Source organism: Bombus affinis, chromosome 18 (assembly GCF_024516045.1).
Source record: "Bombus affinis isolate iyBomAffi1 chromosome 18, iyBomAffi1.2, whole genome shotgun sequence".
NCBI lineage: Eukaryota > Metazoa > Arthropoda > Insecta > Hymenoptera > Apidae > Bombus > Bombus affinis.
The window spans coordinates 5,703,136-5,721,678 of NC_066361.1; the positions used below are offsets into that span (position 1 = coordinate 5,703,136).

Here is an 18,543-nt window from a genome sequence, read left to right on the forward strand (position 1 = left end):
TATTGCGCGAGTTGATTCGCAGAAATTCGTTTCCCTTTTAAAACCAGCTATTTCTTAATCTAGGCAGCCAATTAAAGTGGCGAAGGTCTGATCAGTTGTATTTATTTTATCAATGCCGTGAAGCGTGTTTTCCTTATGTAATTAAGGATACTAATTAAAAGCCTGTCGATCGCGATGCCAATGACCACGAAGTTTTCGAGAGGCTACCGGTTTCTCAATCAAAATATACTTTCCATTCTTCATCGTTGATCATCGTACAATTAATCCTGCACTTGATCGAAAGGAGCTGGCTGAAAAGTTTCTCTAAATATTATTTCTTCGATTTAACTCTTGTAAATAATACCCCATTGGTAATTAAAAGTTATATAATACAAATTTTAATGCAAAATTTATAAAAAATTTTACATCTTAAGAATTTCATTTTTATACAAATGTTAAGATCCTATTTATGACACAGACTGTTGAGAGTTGTACTTATCATAAATCATTAAACATTCTCAGATATTTTCCTAATATTTATGATATGTACATATATCGTAATAAAATCGTTATATACATTTCTTTCTTCCTGTTTCAACTCGTACAATTTTTCTAACTAAACGATAAATCGATAACTCTTGTTGTAACTTCTCAGTAAAATTTTGTTCGTCAAAATCAATGTCCAACATCGCTGCTAAAGAAACTAGAGAAATAAATGCAACAGAAATTATTACTCGTTAATTTGTCAATTATTTGGAATATTTTTAATCTATCTTCTGTAGAAGTCGTTTTCTCCAAACTTGGGCAGTTTCATCATTTTGTTTTGCCTCTCTTGGGTGCCTCTTGTTTCTCATTCGCTTCGCTAAGAAAAATTATAATTGTTTTCTAATTACGTTTTCGATTTATCTTCTCTTTTGCAATCGATAGATAGAAACACCTGGCCGTATCAAAACATGAAAGCGGTGTATTACAAACTTCCGGAAGTTTTTTACTATATCGAAGATCCTCACACAGTGTGCGACAACCGTGACGTTAGTTAAAGTCCTCATTCCAAGAAAAATTGTTGCCTCAAATTTCTAACCGGTTAAATAAAAATTGACAAAGTATCTACTTACTTTTTTATATCCATAGGTGTTCCATTAAATTTATTAAGAATAAGTATTTTATTTATCGTTAATGACAAGGTATCAATGTTTTTCGTATTATAAATAATACAAAATGGATCAAGGATATACGAGTATTAATTGTAAAAATACAAAAAATAAGAAATTTTCGAGTAGCTATTATTTTCAGCTAATAATTTTTAAGAAACGATTGACAGGTCAAGAGATTATCGTGTAATATTTTGATAATTATTGGGAATATGGATGACCTCACAGAATTTAATAACCTTGAAATATGCTATCAAGACCAACACTCTGAACAACTGTTTTCTGTACATAATTCTGTTACTCGCTCATAGTTTTCAGATATTCAAGATATTCGCAAAAAACTTTAAGTGGATTTAGTTTGTGATTAGGCGTCATTATGGAGTAAGCTACTGCATTTTTACGTAGCTCAAATCAAACTTAACCCACTGATAACAGAGATAACTATTTTTTAAATTATATAAATGAAAAAGAAATAACAGTGGGTTGTAGGTTGGGCCAGAGTAGTGTCCGGTCACTGCACCGTTAGCTATGCTAGCGTGAAATAATTCTCGATGAATATATTGTATGAAATGTTGCACTTTATTTCGATCATCGATTGTTTAAAAATGTGGCAAATATACCTATTGTCATTGAAAAATTGTTCACAGAAGAAAAATGTATAAAATACATTGTTATATAGGGTGGTTGGTAACTGGTGGTACAAGCGGAAAGGGGGTGATTCTACGCGAAAAAGGAAGTCGAAAATATAGAATACAAATTTTTCGTTTGAGGCTTTGTTTTCGAGAAAATCGACTTTGAATATTCGCTCGGTACGCGTGCACTTTATCACGTCTCGTTATAACGGATCTCACTGTAGATCGTTGTCTCGATTGACGTTATGTTGATAAACACTTCCAATGTGTTAGAAAGCGTTCATAGAAATTTAATTAGAAGAGCAGAAGTATGTGTTCGGCAGAATGGGCAACATTTTCAGCAATTTTTGTAATAATAAACTTTATGATTACTTCATATTATTTCATTATGTATTCCTAATTTTCCGTTACGGCAAAAACAAACTTAAACTGCGATAATATTCATCGAGACAACCAACTACAGTGAGATCCGTTATAACGAGACGTGATAAAGTGCACGCGTACCGAGCGAAAATTCAAAGTCGATTTTCTCGAAAACAAAGCCTCAAACGAAAAATTTTTATTCTATATTTTCCACTTCTTTTTTCGCGTAGAATCACCCCCTTTCCGCTTGTACCACTAGTTACCAACCACCCTGTATAATACACGTTTAATATTATTATTAAACATAAATTGCTTTATAACTTGTAAACTAAAGTGGAGCGATTTATAGGAAAAAGTTGTTGGGAATATTAATCTTGCCAATATATTTCAAGGTTATTGTAATTGGTGAGGCCGTCCCTATTAAAAATTTTATATAAACGATAGGAATTTTAAAGATATAAAAATTTGTAATAGAAATAAAACATTTGTAATAGTAATTTGTTTGATAGAAATTGTAAGGAAAGTATAACAGATTATAGTGTGGACGTACATCAAGCAAATAAGGAAGCCTCTTCTATATGGAAAGAAGTGTAGTTCCTTTCGCTTCAAACAATTAATAACAAAATCATAGAAGTTGTTAGAAGTAATATTTTAAAAATAGCACAGATGTTTGGGCCTTGTTAGAAACATTAAACGTTGCTGACACCATATTGTATTCCAAACGTTACAATCTTTGAATCTATTTATAAATATTTTTGGTACTTTATATTTGATTTCTGCTGATTACGATTCAATTAGCGGTACCTCTGATACAATTAATTTCCAAAGTATTTAATATTATGTACAGTACGATGCTATCGATTGCATCTTTATTTAATAATATACGGTGACTATGAAAAGTATTTCGACACAATTGTATTATATTTACATACTAATTGGTTGAGTTTAAATTTAGTAGAACTTTTGTATGATTAGAAAAATTCACTGGAGGAATAAGATTTCAATACTTTTTGTAAACATAACTGTAGAAATATAGAAATTCATTATCCAACTTCTGCATTAATAATTCAATTTCAATTAACTTAGTAATAATAAATTTTATAATAAAACGACATATACAGAATCAGTTTTAGAATTTACAAAATAAAAGGAATGTTATAAAATGAAGCGCTTGGGACATTTAAAAATATACTAAATTTTTTCGTAATGCGAAAATTATGCAATTAAATATTAATTAATAAATAGATACTTGTTTCTCATTCCCAGTTAACTTCAGCTCGTTATTCTTTTCTAATTTGTTTTTATTAACAAGTAGATAAATAACCTGATCATTTTTCCGGATGTTATCAAATCTCATAAATCGAAAGAAAATCTGACACAGTAACTACTTCTTTAGTAATATCAGAAAATAAACTCATTGATCTTCCGTTTAATGATGAAGATATATTATACATACAGTATGTATTAGTGAAGCAGATTTTAATGAATTGCAATTATAAATTATAAAATATAACAGCGCTGAAATAATTAATCAGAGTCTTTTTGCACAACAATTTAAATTAAATTAAATACAAAAATATCGCATTCTCACGTACACTAGCTCAATATACTGGAATACGTTACAAGAGCGAGACAATAACCCTGTCGCACTGTGCAACACAGGAACAATCTACAATCCTCCACTTTTCTGTATTTAACCCTAATTTTTTACTTTCTTTCTCTTCTCGGCGTCATAAAACAGCGGTATTGGCATATAAATACCTCCTTTTAATTTCCCATACAAATGTGCATATTTTATGTCCACATGCCTACCACACCAGTTAAATTCCACCATTAACGCTAACAATATCTTTATTGTAGAAAAATTTGCTATTGAGAAGTACGTTTTTGAATAATCAATTCCTTCCATCCGTGAGAATCTTTAGATAACTAGTTTAGCTTCATATCTTATAATTTTTGATTCAGAGTCCATTTGGCTTTACATACCCACTTCAATCGATAGCTGTCCTGTTCTTGGGTAATTCCATTATTTACTGTGTCTTTCTGCTTTCCAAAGTGCCCAGTTCCTCCTGTATAACGTATTCCCATTTCTCTGCCTGTGACCAGCTCACTGTTTCTGCTGAATTATGCTGCTCTATTAACTGCACAAAATGTGCTTTAATGTCACTCTTCATTTTCTCACTCTCAGTGTTGGTACCCTGCTGTCAGACTCTTTCGGATGCTCCTTTCGCATTACCATTATAATCCAACGTCATTACCATTATAATAATTTCTATTAACGATGATTTTGAACAAACCACGGACAACATATTTTTCCCCTATGTTTACCTGCAATCTGACCCAAACAACAGATTTTTACTATGTTGTTGAAAACGTCACTTTCATCCAAGTGACAGAAAAGATATGAAAATATGAAAAATATAATATTTTTAACATTTGATTCGTCAAATATTTTCATTTTCGTTAAACAAAAATGTCTGGTGAAGCTGTAGAAAAGCTACTTCCACTCCAACTTTGATACTTTTCTGTATATGTTTAGAAACCAGCAATTTGAACAACTTTTTCCTGTGTATGCAACTGTCGCTCGACAAACAAACAAAAGATAAACAAAAGATAGACGGTCGACAACTAATACAAACACCTACGCTTTTACAGTTACACAAATAATTGGCAGAATTCACTGTTGTCTGGTATCTATAGTTTTTTAGGAATATCTCAGAAACTATAGTCGTGCGACAGTTGCATACTGAGGAAGAAGTTGTTCACAATGTTGACTTCTACAACATATGTGTTGATGTTATTCGATGTATAAAAAGAGAAACGCGTGGATAAATTGTAAGGTAGACAAATATATACAGTGACGAGCAAAAGTGTAAACACACTCCGCTGATTTTATGTAAAAGGCGATAACACGACTAATTTTTCAAGCGATCGGTAAAGATTAGGGTAACAGTAACCACAAGCTGCGTCTGATTAACGAAATATAATAGTTCATTTTCATTAAAATTGATAATGTACAGAACATTTTACAAAAATGGACATCTCAAACCACGTTTACAATTTTGCGCTTTAATTATACTCGTCGAATCAAGGTTTCGACTTAGTATTTCGTCCACTTTCCTTTACTTTTTTTAATGCTTTTAATCTACGAGGCATATTGTCAATTAAATTTTTAATTATTTGTGGTTCGATATTGTACCATTCCTGTTGTATTCTTTCCCATAATTCATAAACACCTGAAGGTGGATTATTATATTTTGCCAGCCTTCTTCTCAAAATGGACCACAAATTTTCGATCGGATTCATATCCGGACCTTGTGCCGGCCACTTCATCACAGAAAAATTTTGATTTTCTAGCCAGGTTTGAACTATTTTTGCAGTATGCTTAGGATGCTCGTCTTGTTGAAATACTACTTCACGTTCATTATATCCAATAGAATTAACTACAGAAGGTTAATTACTTTGTAGAATGGTCAACTAACTCTCTTTTCGCATTATACCTTCGATTCGAACTAAGGGACCAACACCTCTGCGAGTAAAGCAACCCCAACACATAATTGAGCCACCTCCAAACTTCATAGTTTGTTTTATACCACCTGACTGATCATTATTCTCGGATGAAGTCCAATACCAGGACCTTGCGTCGGATTCGAATCTGTTAATTTTTGTTTCGTCACTCCATATAACTCTTTTCCAATCTTCGGTCGTCCATTCTTCGTAGTTGTCGACAAATCGTTTTCATAATTTAATATTTTTGTTTGAAAGAGCTGGTTCACTTTCTTCTTCCTTCGCTCGTAAACCAATTCTCCTTAAAGAGCGACGAATGGTCCATTCGCTAGCACTTATTTGGATTTCCTGAGCAGCAATTTTTGGCGTTTCGAAACTATCCGACCGAATACAGTGTGCAACTTCACGCGCTGCTCTGCCCGAAATAAGTCGCGGTCTACCGTTTTGTGAAGAAATTGCTGCACTAACATTCTTTTTTCTTATTCTTGCAACCATCGTATGACTGACAGCACATTTCTCTGCAATTTGCCGCAACGACAAACCTTTATCACACAAACAAATAATACTGTTCCTTTTATCTTCACTAAGTGGCTTAATCTTGGATTAAGCATATCAAACTGAAAAGTAATCTAACAATGGTGTGGGACAGTTGACTGCGAAACAGTGGACAATCAGTGCTTATTGACAGTTTCGTTTCCCTGGCATTTGCATGCTATCATAAACGTTTCTGACGAAACGTGCAAAACTGTAAACATTGTGTCAAAACACAATTGTTATAAAATATTCTGTACATTATTAATGTTAATGAAAATGAACTATTACATTTCGTTAATCAGACGTAGCTTGTAGCTACTGTTACCTAATCTTTACCGTTCACGTGAAAAATTAGTCGTAGTATCGCCTTTTACATAAAATCAGCGGATTTTGCTCGTCGCTGTCTTTTCTTCGACGAACTTTACATTTTTGACCGTAATCATATTTTGCATTGTAATTGACGGTATACTACACAACTTAACATATGCTGGTCAGCTATGTACTCGCAAATGCTTTATACTTGACGTATGACCAGTTAATAATGTACGTTGCTGTTGTCGCTGCTTCGGCCCACAACTTTTCAGATAAACAGGCTGACGTGAGCATTGATCTTGTCATGTCAGTATTAATTCTCTTTGCGACGCCATTTATGACGTTTCCACATCAGACCTCTCGGGGTTTGTGTCCAGCTCTCTAAAATAACTTTCTATATCCTCGTTGCAGGATGCATCGTCTGTCCTGAATCCTTTTATCTTTTTGTTCTATTCTTATTCCGCTTTGGACATAATAATCTCTGATATGCCTTTGGCCTTCATGCATTTGACAATAGTTTTTCGAGAAAAAACATCAGCAAGCATATTACGTTTATATTTTATTAAATATCTGCTTTCATTTAATGAGTTGACTAGGAAATGACCATAAATGCCGGAATGTATTAACTCACAAACCTGGTCCGCCTGCCTTTCCTTCAATTTCTGAGATTTCTGAGCTTAACATTGACAGGAGTTTTCAACATCACGATTACTGTGCACTTTGTTTTTAAATTGTACCATTTTGTTCTGCTCTGTCTACTATCGTGCTTATTTCTGGGTTTAATTCATGAGAGTCTATCAGGTCTGTAAATATGAAACCGGAATTTGCCTATAGACGGCCCTAGCTGATAATGTAGTTATCGCTAAACTGCGTCGTTGATGCCAAAAGTCTTTCTTGACATCTCACAAACATTTTCGACTCAGAACAATACAAGTTTCATACAACAGCATAGTTTGTAATAGCGTCGAACATGTCGAATTTTGAGTCTGGAAACTACGATTTGCGGACAGCATTGATTTTCTGTTACCATTTGAAGAAAACTGCTGCGGAATCGCATCGAATGCTTGTCAAAGCTTACGGTGAGCATGCTCTTGGTAAATCACAGTGCTTTGAGTGGTTTAAAAAATTCAGAAGTGACAATTCTGATGTGAGGAACGAAGAACGTGGATCAGAAGGGTGTGATCTATTATGAGCTGTTAAAACCTGGCGAAACCGTTAATATCGAGCGCTACCGACAACAAATGATCGATCTGAATCAAGCTTTGCGTGAAAAACGACCAGAATATCAAAAAAGGCAACAGAAAGTAATTTTGCTTCGTGATAATGCACCATCACATACAGCAAAACCTGTCAAGGAAACGATCGAAGCGTTCAGTTGGGAAATACTTTCGCACGCGGCTTACTCACCAGACTTGGCTCCGTCCGATTACTATTTATTTGCATCGATGGGACAGGCACTTTCTGACCAGCACTTCGCTTCTTACGAAAATGTACGAAAATGGCTGGATGACTGGTTTGCCTCAAAAGAGCGACAGTTTTTTTGGCGTGGCATCCACCAATTGCCAGACAGGTGGGAAAAATGTATAGCTAGCGATGGGCAATACTTCGAATAAAATATTTTTAATCATTTTCATACAATAAACGTGTATTTTCTATACAAAAATTCCGGTTTCATATTTACATACCTGGTATGAACTACTCTCTTCTTTTGCACATGGTGCGTGTATCCACCATTTAAAAGCCTTTTGTCCCCCATGTTTACGATATTTAACGATGCTAGAAATTTGTCATAATTCCTTTCCGGCTTGAATTCGTATGTTTTTCTGCCTCTCTTTGATTTCGTGCGACTATCTCTTGTCATATGCACGCTGTCCTTACGGATAAAGCACATCGTCGATTTCATCTTGTCACCGCACAGTTATGTTTCTTCTTAACCACTCTTTTACCAATGTGCCAGGCTTTTTGGGTATTTCACCTTCAATTTCCTTCAGTTTCCCCTTGACATCCTCATATTACAACCAATAGCGCTCTCTTCACTTCAACTGGAGTCATTCTACCGCCCTGTAAATCCGTTAATTGCATATTTAGCTTCTCGTAGCTGTACGGATAATCGATTAATAATTAATAATAATAGTATCTATATGCTACGTACTCATCGCTTCTATTTTATTAAATATCATTCATCGCGGCTATTTTAATTCTGGCCAAATAAGCGGGCATGTTTTTATCATTCTTCATTTTCAGATGATAAAACTCGTTCTTTAATCCGCATTCTAGATTTTAGCTGGTAGACTTATTCTAATATACTCCATATTCTTCCATATGGATCTGTTGATCTGCCCCCACATTTAACCCAATTCCAGTGGTCGTCTTATTTTCACTTGCGATATCAACTACTCTGTGAACTTCTGTGACACTCGGATTCGATTAGATATTAGTCAAAGCAGGTTTAATGGTACTTTGTCTTTCCAGTATCACTTCATCCTGATTTTCCATGATCGAGAATTATTGCTTGGTAGTTTCGTCAGCCAAATTTCATTTTGGTTTTTTCCGTCCATTCCTGATCACAAGCCCTCTTTCCCATGGTCACAAGTCACATCTCTTCGACGTTGTTTAACGTCTCTGGATTCATAATCATCGTAGTGGGGGTTGAAGTACTTCATTACAGTCTTTCTGTATAATAGATACATTAATATATTATTTTTGTATTTAATGTATTTATTATTTATAATAATGATATTTTTGTATTTAATTTATTTGTTATTTATATCACTCAACTACCTGGACTCTCGTATCATGGTATACCGAACTACGTTAGAACAAACCTGAACCTTTTTCATAAAATAAATATCATACGTATGTGTATTTCATTGAGTCATTTCATTGAATAATTTTAATAATAATTTTGTGCAAAAATTCAATTTTTATATATGTTCGTCGATTACTCAGGATTGGATTAAGCTATCGGAATAAAACCTTTCGCATCTTTTATAAGTAATCCATCGATAGGTCCCGTATGCAAAATTTCTCCAATTTTTCCTTGTTATAGTTAACAATGACAATAGTTCGTTATTGCAGGGAATTGTTTGTTTACCAATTTCATTTTCCTCTGCAATTGTTAGACTGATATCGAGATGATTTCAAAGAGCGAAGAGTTTGAAATTCCGTTTCCGCGTTACATAAATTCTGGTAAAAACGACAAGAAGAAACGGTTCGTTAGGGCAGTGGCTTCATTCAACGCGCTACTTCATAGTAAAATTGTTTCTCGATAGAAATTGTTTCTCTGAATTGTGAACAAACAGCTGCAGAACGTGCATTGGGGATGGTATTGCTTATTTGAATAGAATGCCGATTATGAGAGCATAAGTAACACCTTTCCCAAAGAAAGATCGTGTCGCGAGTGTAACAAAGTGACCGTGCCTCGTTCAGCCGAGCACTGAATTTAAATGTATACGACCCTATTGCTAGCTTGCAAATATTTTCACGTTAGAACAAAGGTGATGTCGTTTCAGATTCTTCTTTTTTCCGTACACTTCGCGTCCTTTTGCAAAACGATAATTCTTATATAAGTAGAGAAAAAGCGTCACGAAACACCGTATTGTTACGATTAACCCTGTTCCTTGTCGAATAGGTTCAGTCAAGTTTGCCTTTTCTTGTGTCAACTTCCAAAAATCGTGTTTAGAAACAAACCCTGTAATTTGCCACCCGAAATTTCTCGCACGAACTTTGTAAACAGCCTCCAAAGTTGTCAGATACAGGTTTCTTTGCGCATAATAACGAACCTAATAATCGGATCGCAAGACGTTCCCAATAAAAATAATAGGTGTTGAAAACATCTGTCAAACGAGATGTCATCCAAATATACACTATCTTCAATTGACAATTATTTATGTAAAATTTAGTATACAGAGTTGAAACTTTGTGAGAATATAGCTTTTATCATTCCGAGTTTAAAAGCGTGCAATATTTCATCCCTAAATATTTATTAGTCTTTTCAAAAAACTATTTAGTCGTTTTCGTGAAACTTAATTTCTACAATTTTCAAAAGTTGCATAGCAACTGGTGGGTGCTTTTTCAATTATCGAAGAGTTGCACAATCACGTAATTATTAACTTACACACGATTGTAGGATATGCTACAAAGTTTTTGTATATGTATGATTAATATTCCGAAATAAAACTTCTTCTTTTAAAATTCGTTATTTAATAAAATTATGAATCGATAAATTTACTGTGAACTCATTTTATAAAAATTATAGGTTTTGAAAACATCTGTCAAACGAGATGTCACCAAAATAGATAGATAGATATCATCCAAATATACACTATCTTCAACTGTCAATTACTTATGTAAAATTTATTATACAGAGTTGAAACTTTGTGAAAATACAATTTTCATCATTCTGAGTTTAAATGTGTTGTATATATATATATTATATATATATAATTACATATATTACATATATATTATATATAGTATTATAGTATAGTATAGTATAGTGTATATAGTATTATATATATATATTAATATAGTATATATATATTATAGTTAACAATGACAATAGTTCCTTATTGCAGGGAATTTTTTATTTACCAATTTCATTTTCCTCTGCAATTGTTAGACTGATATCGAAATGATTTCAAAGATGATCTGAGCGAAGGGTTCGAAATTCCGTTTCTCAATATAGGCTTCAATTTATGTTTCCTTAAGAGGAAATATTATTCTACGGTTTTGTTTTTGAGATAATTCAACTTTTACTGCGAAATGATATGTGACACACTGTTAAGTTATATAAATATGCTTTTTTTATCGTTATTTGAGATACAATATCAAGTACAGTTGATTGATTCCTTATTCACGATATTTCACAATATTTCATTCATTAGTCATAATTAAAATTGAAATAGATAATAAACAGATAGAAATTAATTATCGCCTTATCAATGACGATGGAAAATATTTTACGTTGGTCCTGTAATATTCGTCATTTGATACTAAAAAATTTAAAATAAAAGACTTTTCCTGAAAAAAATATCGACTTCAAAAAACTCTAAAGAGTATGAAATAATTTCTATTTTATTTGTATTTTAGTTAGATGGCTAGGTCACTTATTTACTTACTAAAGACCTCACTAAGAATATTGCAACGTCCTCGAAAATTTGTAAACGTAAATTAATGTAAATATAAATAAGTCAAAGTTTGTTACCATACCAGAAGCATTTTACTGCACTTTGCGCCGTTTGTTGAGAAGGTTACGATATATTTATTTTGCTGTTTATTAAGTAAATAAATAATCCAACCGTTGTTGCATATATGTCTAACTAAAATACAAATAAAATAAAAATTATTTCATGCTCTTTAGCGTTTCTCGAAGTCGATAATATTTTCCTTGAAAAACACCTTTTATCCCACATGAGTTTCGATTTAGAAAGTACGTTATGCAAATTGGTAACATAAATTTAATTTTGACTAAGGTGTGAAACATCCTTCGTACTTACCAAACAATTTTTTAAGCCATAAATTATTTTGATATTCATATTGAAGAATATGTCAACATTAGAATTGATAATTCTTATCATACTTGTAATTTATAAATTATAATTATTGGGAAGATGCATTTAATTAGCATGGAAATTACTTTGATTAACTATACAATTTTTTGAAGCTACTTGTATTTGAAAGAGATTTTTATTTGGAAAATGCCATTCCATGTGTACCAACTTAATACAAATACCTGTAGTAAAAATAAATTTCTATTCAAGAATTTGTCAACATTAGAATTGATGATTCTTATCATACTTGTAATTTATAAATTATAATTGTTGGGAAAATGCATTTAATTAGCATGAAAATTACTTTGATTAACTATACAATTTTTTGAAGCTACTTGTGTTTGAAAGAGATTTTTATTTGGAAAATGCTATTCCATGTGTACCAACTTAATACAAATACCTGTAGCAAAAATAAATTTCTATTCAAGAATTTGTCAACATTAGAATTGATGATTCTTATCATACTTGTAATTTATAAATTATAATTGTTGGGAAAATGCATTTAATTAGCATGAAAATTACTTTGATTAACTATACAATTTTTTGAAGCTACTTGTATTTGAAAGAGATTTTTATTTGGAAAATGTCATTCCATGTGTACCAACTTAATACAAATACCTGTAGCAAAAATAAATTTCTATTCAAGAATTTGTCAACATTAGAATTGATAATTCTTATCATACTTGTAGTTTATAAATTATAATTATTGGGAAGATGCATTTAATTAGCATGGAAATTACTTTGATTAACTATACAATTTTTTGAAGCTACTTGTGTTTGAAAGAGATTTTTATTTGGAAAATGCTATTCCATGTGTACCAACTTAATACAAATACCTGTAGCAAAAATAAATTTCTATTCAAGAATTTGTCAACATTAGAATTGATAATTCTTATCATACTTGTAATTTATAAATTATAATTATTGGGAAGATGCATTTAATTAGTATGGAAATTACTTTGATTAACTATACAATTTTTTGAAGCTACTTGTATTTGAAAGAGATTTTTATTTGGAAAATGCCATTCCATGTGTACCAACTTAATACAAATACCTGTAGTAAAAATGAATTTCTATTCAAAAATTTGTCAACATTAGAATTGATAATTCTTATCATACTCGTAGTTTATAAATTATAATTATTGGGAAAATGCATTTAATTAGCATGAAAATTACTTTGATTAACTATACAATTTTTTGAAGCTACTTGTGTTTGAAAGAGATTTTTATTTGGAAAATGCTATTCCATGTGTACCAACTTAATACAAATACCTGTAGCAAAAATAAATTTCTATTCAAGAATTTGTCAACATTAGAATTGATAATTCTTATCATACTTGTAATTTATAAATTATAATTGTTGGGAAGATGCATTTAATTAGCATGGAAATTACTTTGATTAACTATACAATTTTTTGAAGCTACTTGTATTTGAAAGAGATTTTTATTTGGAAAATGCCATTCCGTGTGTACCAACTTAATACAAATACCTATAGTGAAACTAAAATTCAGATGACACAAATACAATTAAATCACGATTATTAATCAAGTTTCTTTCGTTTTATAAGGAAATAACAGATGCACAATATTTTTTGCTTCATATTATTCTGTGGAATTACGTATGTCCCATTTTATAGTAATAGAACAAAAACAAAAAAAACTTTTGGTACGATCTAATATAATAAAAGTGATACAAAATGTCCAAGGAATCAAATTTCTACCAATTTCACAGAAATTTGCAAGCCTATAATCTTGTCATACCCTCGAACAAATCCTCTACAATTAGTGCATACTGTTTGTAGCATTTTTGTTCGCAAATGTAAAACGACAATGTGCAAACATCCTTAACGAACACCGAAGGACTTCCCAAAAAGAAAAGTGAAAATGTCAAATGTAAACTTACCACGCGTCGACGACCTAGAGAGGAGTCCTGAATGGACCATTCTCGCCAACGAGATAAATGGTCTGGAACAACTGTGTCGCTTGAACAACCATCGTCATCCTAGACGGCGACCATTGCGACATAATTATCATCGATATTCGATGCCTCAGATGCAGAAAGCAACGTCCGTTTGGATAGAACCTAGCAACGAATTGAACGAAGATTTTCAAGCAAACGATGAATTTTCAAAGTATAATACCGGAGAGACACACGGCTGGAACTGGAGGCCGAAGACAGAATTCGAAAGAACTTATTTCTTCTATGATTATAATCAAGGGAATCATCTGCATGACACGCGGAAGGATTACGCTCCTTGTAACAAATCTTCGGGTCAAAATGGAAATACTCAGGAATCAGATGAATATCAGACGTGTCGTAGTTCGTTGCTGCGATCAGGTCGACCCGAAAGCTCTTTCAACGAGGGCAGCTTCGCGCAGATCTACAATAGGATCTACGACAACGAGCCTGCTTATAGTGGGACCAGAGAAAGGCTGCACGCGATCTTCGAGCACAACAGATACCTGAGAAGAAAGTTCTTCTCCAGCGCACCAGACGACGATGCGACCAATTATATCGACGACTTTCCCAAGGAGCTCGGGAACAAAAATCCCAGCTCGACGTTGAAGTACAACGGATTTGGAAGTACAGAAACCATCACCAGTCAGAGCAACCAGTCATCCTTAAGTAGCAACGACAGGAAATCCAGGTGTCAGTCGAACGTCGCTACCCTCGGGGCCGAGGAAGACATTTGCAATAGCGAGTTCTCTCGTGATTCGAAGACTTTGGTAAACGTGGATCACGTGCAAGACGGGCGCATTATGTCGACCACGGCAAATGGAAGATTGTTAGTGAACATTAGATCGGAAAATGAGGTATGTCGAGTGGACGAGTCTACGGGTTTACACAATGCAGTTTCTGTGAACAATTCTACTCTAAATAACAGTTTAGCACCTGGGCAAAAATTCAATTCTATGGACAATTCCAAGTATGATTTAGATGATGTTAAACAACGTGATACGGTTGGTCAATATGAACCAAATGCATGGACGTGCTATGAACGTAACTTGGAATATAAGAACGAGAGTAAATATCAAAATGGGGAAGGCAAAATTAATGGCAGCGATGAAAAACTCGATCAACTATCGAATTGTCAAACCAATAGGAAGTATACGACGAAAGATATACTTCAACGGCGGCAGGAAACGAGCAAAACTAACAAATCTGAGAAATACGAGTCCTGGAGCGAAGATCAAAATAAAGATGCGTATATCTCAAATCTAGAGGAGCAAGGAATAAGTATAGAACCTGAAGATTCCAAATATTCGTATCGATCGCAGGATAACTACAAATTAGTAGAAAATATCGTAGGATCCGATTTGTCCATTTCTGAAGCCAATAAATCAAATGGAACGCCATTGAACAAAGATGGGACTTGGATGAAAGATAAATTCACTTCACGACCGACAACGAATGGATGGGATTCTTTGCAAAATCTTTGCACGTCCCTACCAAATTTATCATTTTACGAAAAAACGTCGAATTCTTCGGATAATAATTTTACGAATAATTTAGCTACGAATCTACGTGATTCGAAATCAGGAACAAAATCCGAACTACTAATGAACATCCCAAACGACCAAGGCAGGCAAGAAAACAAAAAGACTGGCAGATATTTCGCGTCGCAGGTCGATCTGCCAAATACCTGCGGAGAACCCACGAGCTTAACTCTACGAAGAGTGAAAATAACAAAGGTGCCACCTCCTCTGGACTTGTTCAGAGTGAACGAAAGGTACGAAGAGATAGAAGCTCTTGAGAGGAAACGGTTGAACACTATGAACGCGTCTGCCGTTCGAAATTACGACCGCCCTGTACAAGTTCAGGCGACTGTCATCCAGGACGAAGGTTCTCCTGATGACAATCGACGAGACATAACCTATAAGCAAAAGCAACCTGAAAAAAGTGCCTGTCTTGACGAATGGCAGGTGGTAACTGTGTCTGAGAGTGGAAATTATCCTCGGAGATGTAATTTGGAACGATCTCACCGGACGAAGGAGCATTCACCGAACCAACGAGATTTGCATAAATCCTACGAGGATTCAACCACGATGAAGGGTCTACAATCGCCACAGCTGATGTCTAATTACAAGAACTCGATGAGCGACCTAGGAACGAGTGGCTCTAAGGCGAATTCTGAGCAAAGTTCACAGGTGGCTGAGCTCGAGACGTTCCAAGGAAGAAGTAGCGGGGCCTCTTTGTTCGATCATATGAATTTGATCAGCGGACCACAAGCTAGGAGCGGAAGCACGCTTCCCTCGGTTTACGGGCCGATTCCGTACAGTCAGTAAACATGCGCATAATTTTTCTGAAGTAATTCTTTTTCTGCTATAAATATCCCGGGTACCGCTAGGATCGTCTTCTGCGCGTCTCTTCTTCTTCTCTCCCTTCCTGTCGTTACCAAACGTTAGAGTATACTTCTCGATCATGAGTACGTCCACTTGTGACGATGAGGATGTAATACCTAAGGAGAGGAAAGCGGTGCTTTAATGATGATAAATATGATGATAAAGGAAGAGTGGGAAATTATCTTTTTCTTCGTGTTTTATTGAAGATTTTAATTGTATATGATATTAAAAGAGGAATGGGATAGGGGAAGATAGAGGAAGATATCACTCGTTTCAAACAAGGATGAATACATCCGGTTACGTATTCAGTTTGACTACTATACTATACTAGGTTGGTTTAAGAGTGAAATTTTTATTTCTTTGTTGATATCGATTTAAAGCGTTTGTGGAAGATTTGAAGAACACTTTTCGCGATAGAAGAGGATATTACGATTGGAGGTTGTTATGATATCATCTTAAATAATATAACAAATATTGGTATACATATATATGTATATGGTAATTGGTATTGTAATACAATATTAATACAATATTAATATAACGTATAATGTAGGGAAATGGTATTAAGGTCATGGAAATCTTCTCTTGAATTTTGGTATTTTTTATTGGTATATTGGTATATTGGTATATTGGAATATTGGAATATTGGAATATTGGTATATTTTATTTATATAAAATATAAAAACATATTAATTAACACATCCACGGATAGTAATTTTATAGAAATTTATATGTTTTTTTTAATTAAAGCAATAATTTAATTAATTCCAATAAATACAAGACATTCTCTTTTTCTTCATTGATAACTAATAATATAAACTAATCAAAAAATTGGAAATTATAGATTATAGACCCTTTCTTAATAAGTTTATAATTTTAGTTGAAATAGGTTGATCAGACGACGTTAATTTAGAAAATTTACTTTTAACATTTTATTCGTTTCACTGTTAAGAGATATGATTTGCAAAATTTCACTAATAATATTGGTCACATTGTGCTCTGGCTATACCTTTGTTATGAAGAAACGTACTGTTACGTCAACAGTCGTTAACGTATTACGATAAGATAATTTAATACAAGATAAAATTGTATGGTTTAGCATAAATATCATTATTGCGAATATTGGAACTGAATCAAATTACAAAAAATATGTTTCTTTGTACTCTTTATCATATTGAAAAATATGTCATATATATTCTTTGATAGTACTTTTTAGATTTCCTACAAATAATTATTCGGTTAAATTAATTAATTATTTAGATGATATTAAATGGGTGAATCATTCATCTTGTCATTTTGTTTCCTCTCGTATATAAGATTCGATATTTAATAGACCATACAGCATTATTATTATTATTATTATTCGTTTTTTGCAAATCTGATACCTTAATTCATTCAAGAAAGTTATTCACTGTAATTGTTAAAGAAAGATGTATTATATATGTGGCGTATTTTGTTTCAACACAGTTCAGGAAATAAATGTAATCATGATGGTGAAATATCTTATAGCTGGTCAGAGATTCATCAGACCGAAACGCATCGGTCGTTTACACATAATTTGTGCCACAAGCTTTCCCACCTTTTCTCTTTTAAATCTGCGCGTCAAATTTTGCTGTCCATTTAATTGCGAAAAATTAAGCAACAATTATTTTCTTTTTCTATTATTCCTACACACATTTGAGTTTAATATAGTTTTCAAATGTCAATTTAAATTGAATTAAAGTATTATTGAATTTGACGTTTGCATTGTACAGCACGTTAATGTGTATGGGAATGGATATTGTAATAAAAAGATGAAAAAAATTTTCAATTACAATTTGAAAATCCATTCGTCTATTTTCAAGTTTTTAATATTTAAAAAAAACTTTAAACGGAAAATGGTTCATTGTCATTTTGGGTTTGGGTAAACAGAGTATAAAATTTGAAATTCTAGTTGTAGAAATGTTATGTAAGGTACTTTGCCTAAAAAATATTTTATTCTTTATTAATTTTTATTCTCAGTCAAAAAAGAGTGATAATAATATCGAAGGTTATATAAGTATTATTTAATAATTAACGAAAAATTTAGGGGTTTTTGATATGTACTTAAATGTACTATATAATTTTCAAATATCAATTTAAATTGAAATAAAATATTATTTAATTTGACGTTTGCATTGTACAACACGT

The 18,543-nt window shown here is 32.9% G+C and overlaps 1 protein-coding gene and 2 long non-coding RNA genes across 3 annotated transcripts in view; 1 reads left to right on the forward strand and 2 right to left on the reverse strand.

Annotated features, from left to right (window-relative positions):
* Positions 1-18,543, forward strand: part of LOC126926444 (uncharacterized) — a 343,177-nt gene that overhangs the window by 291,648 nt on the left and 32,986 nt on the right. The window lies entirely within an intron of this gene.
* The window catches only part of LOC126926460 (uncharacterized), a 153,879-nt gene that overhangs the window by 113,269 nt on the left and 22,067 nt on the right, over positions 1-18,543 (reverse strand). The gene's annotated exons all lie outside the window — the stretch shown is intronic.
* Positions 12,083-13,608, reverse strand: LOC126926487 (uncharacterized). Its single transcript, XR_007714654.1, has 3 exons — positions 13,521-13,608; positions 12,649-12,866; positions 12,083-12,212 (listed from the first exon to the last, which is right to left on the reverse strand). It is a non-coding gene; the product is annotated as an uncharacterized LOC126926487 (long non-coding RNA).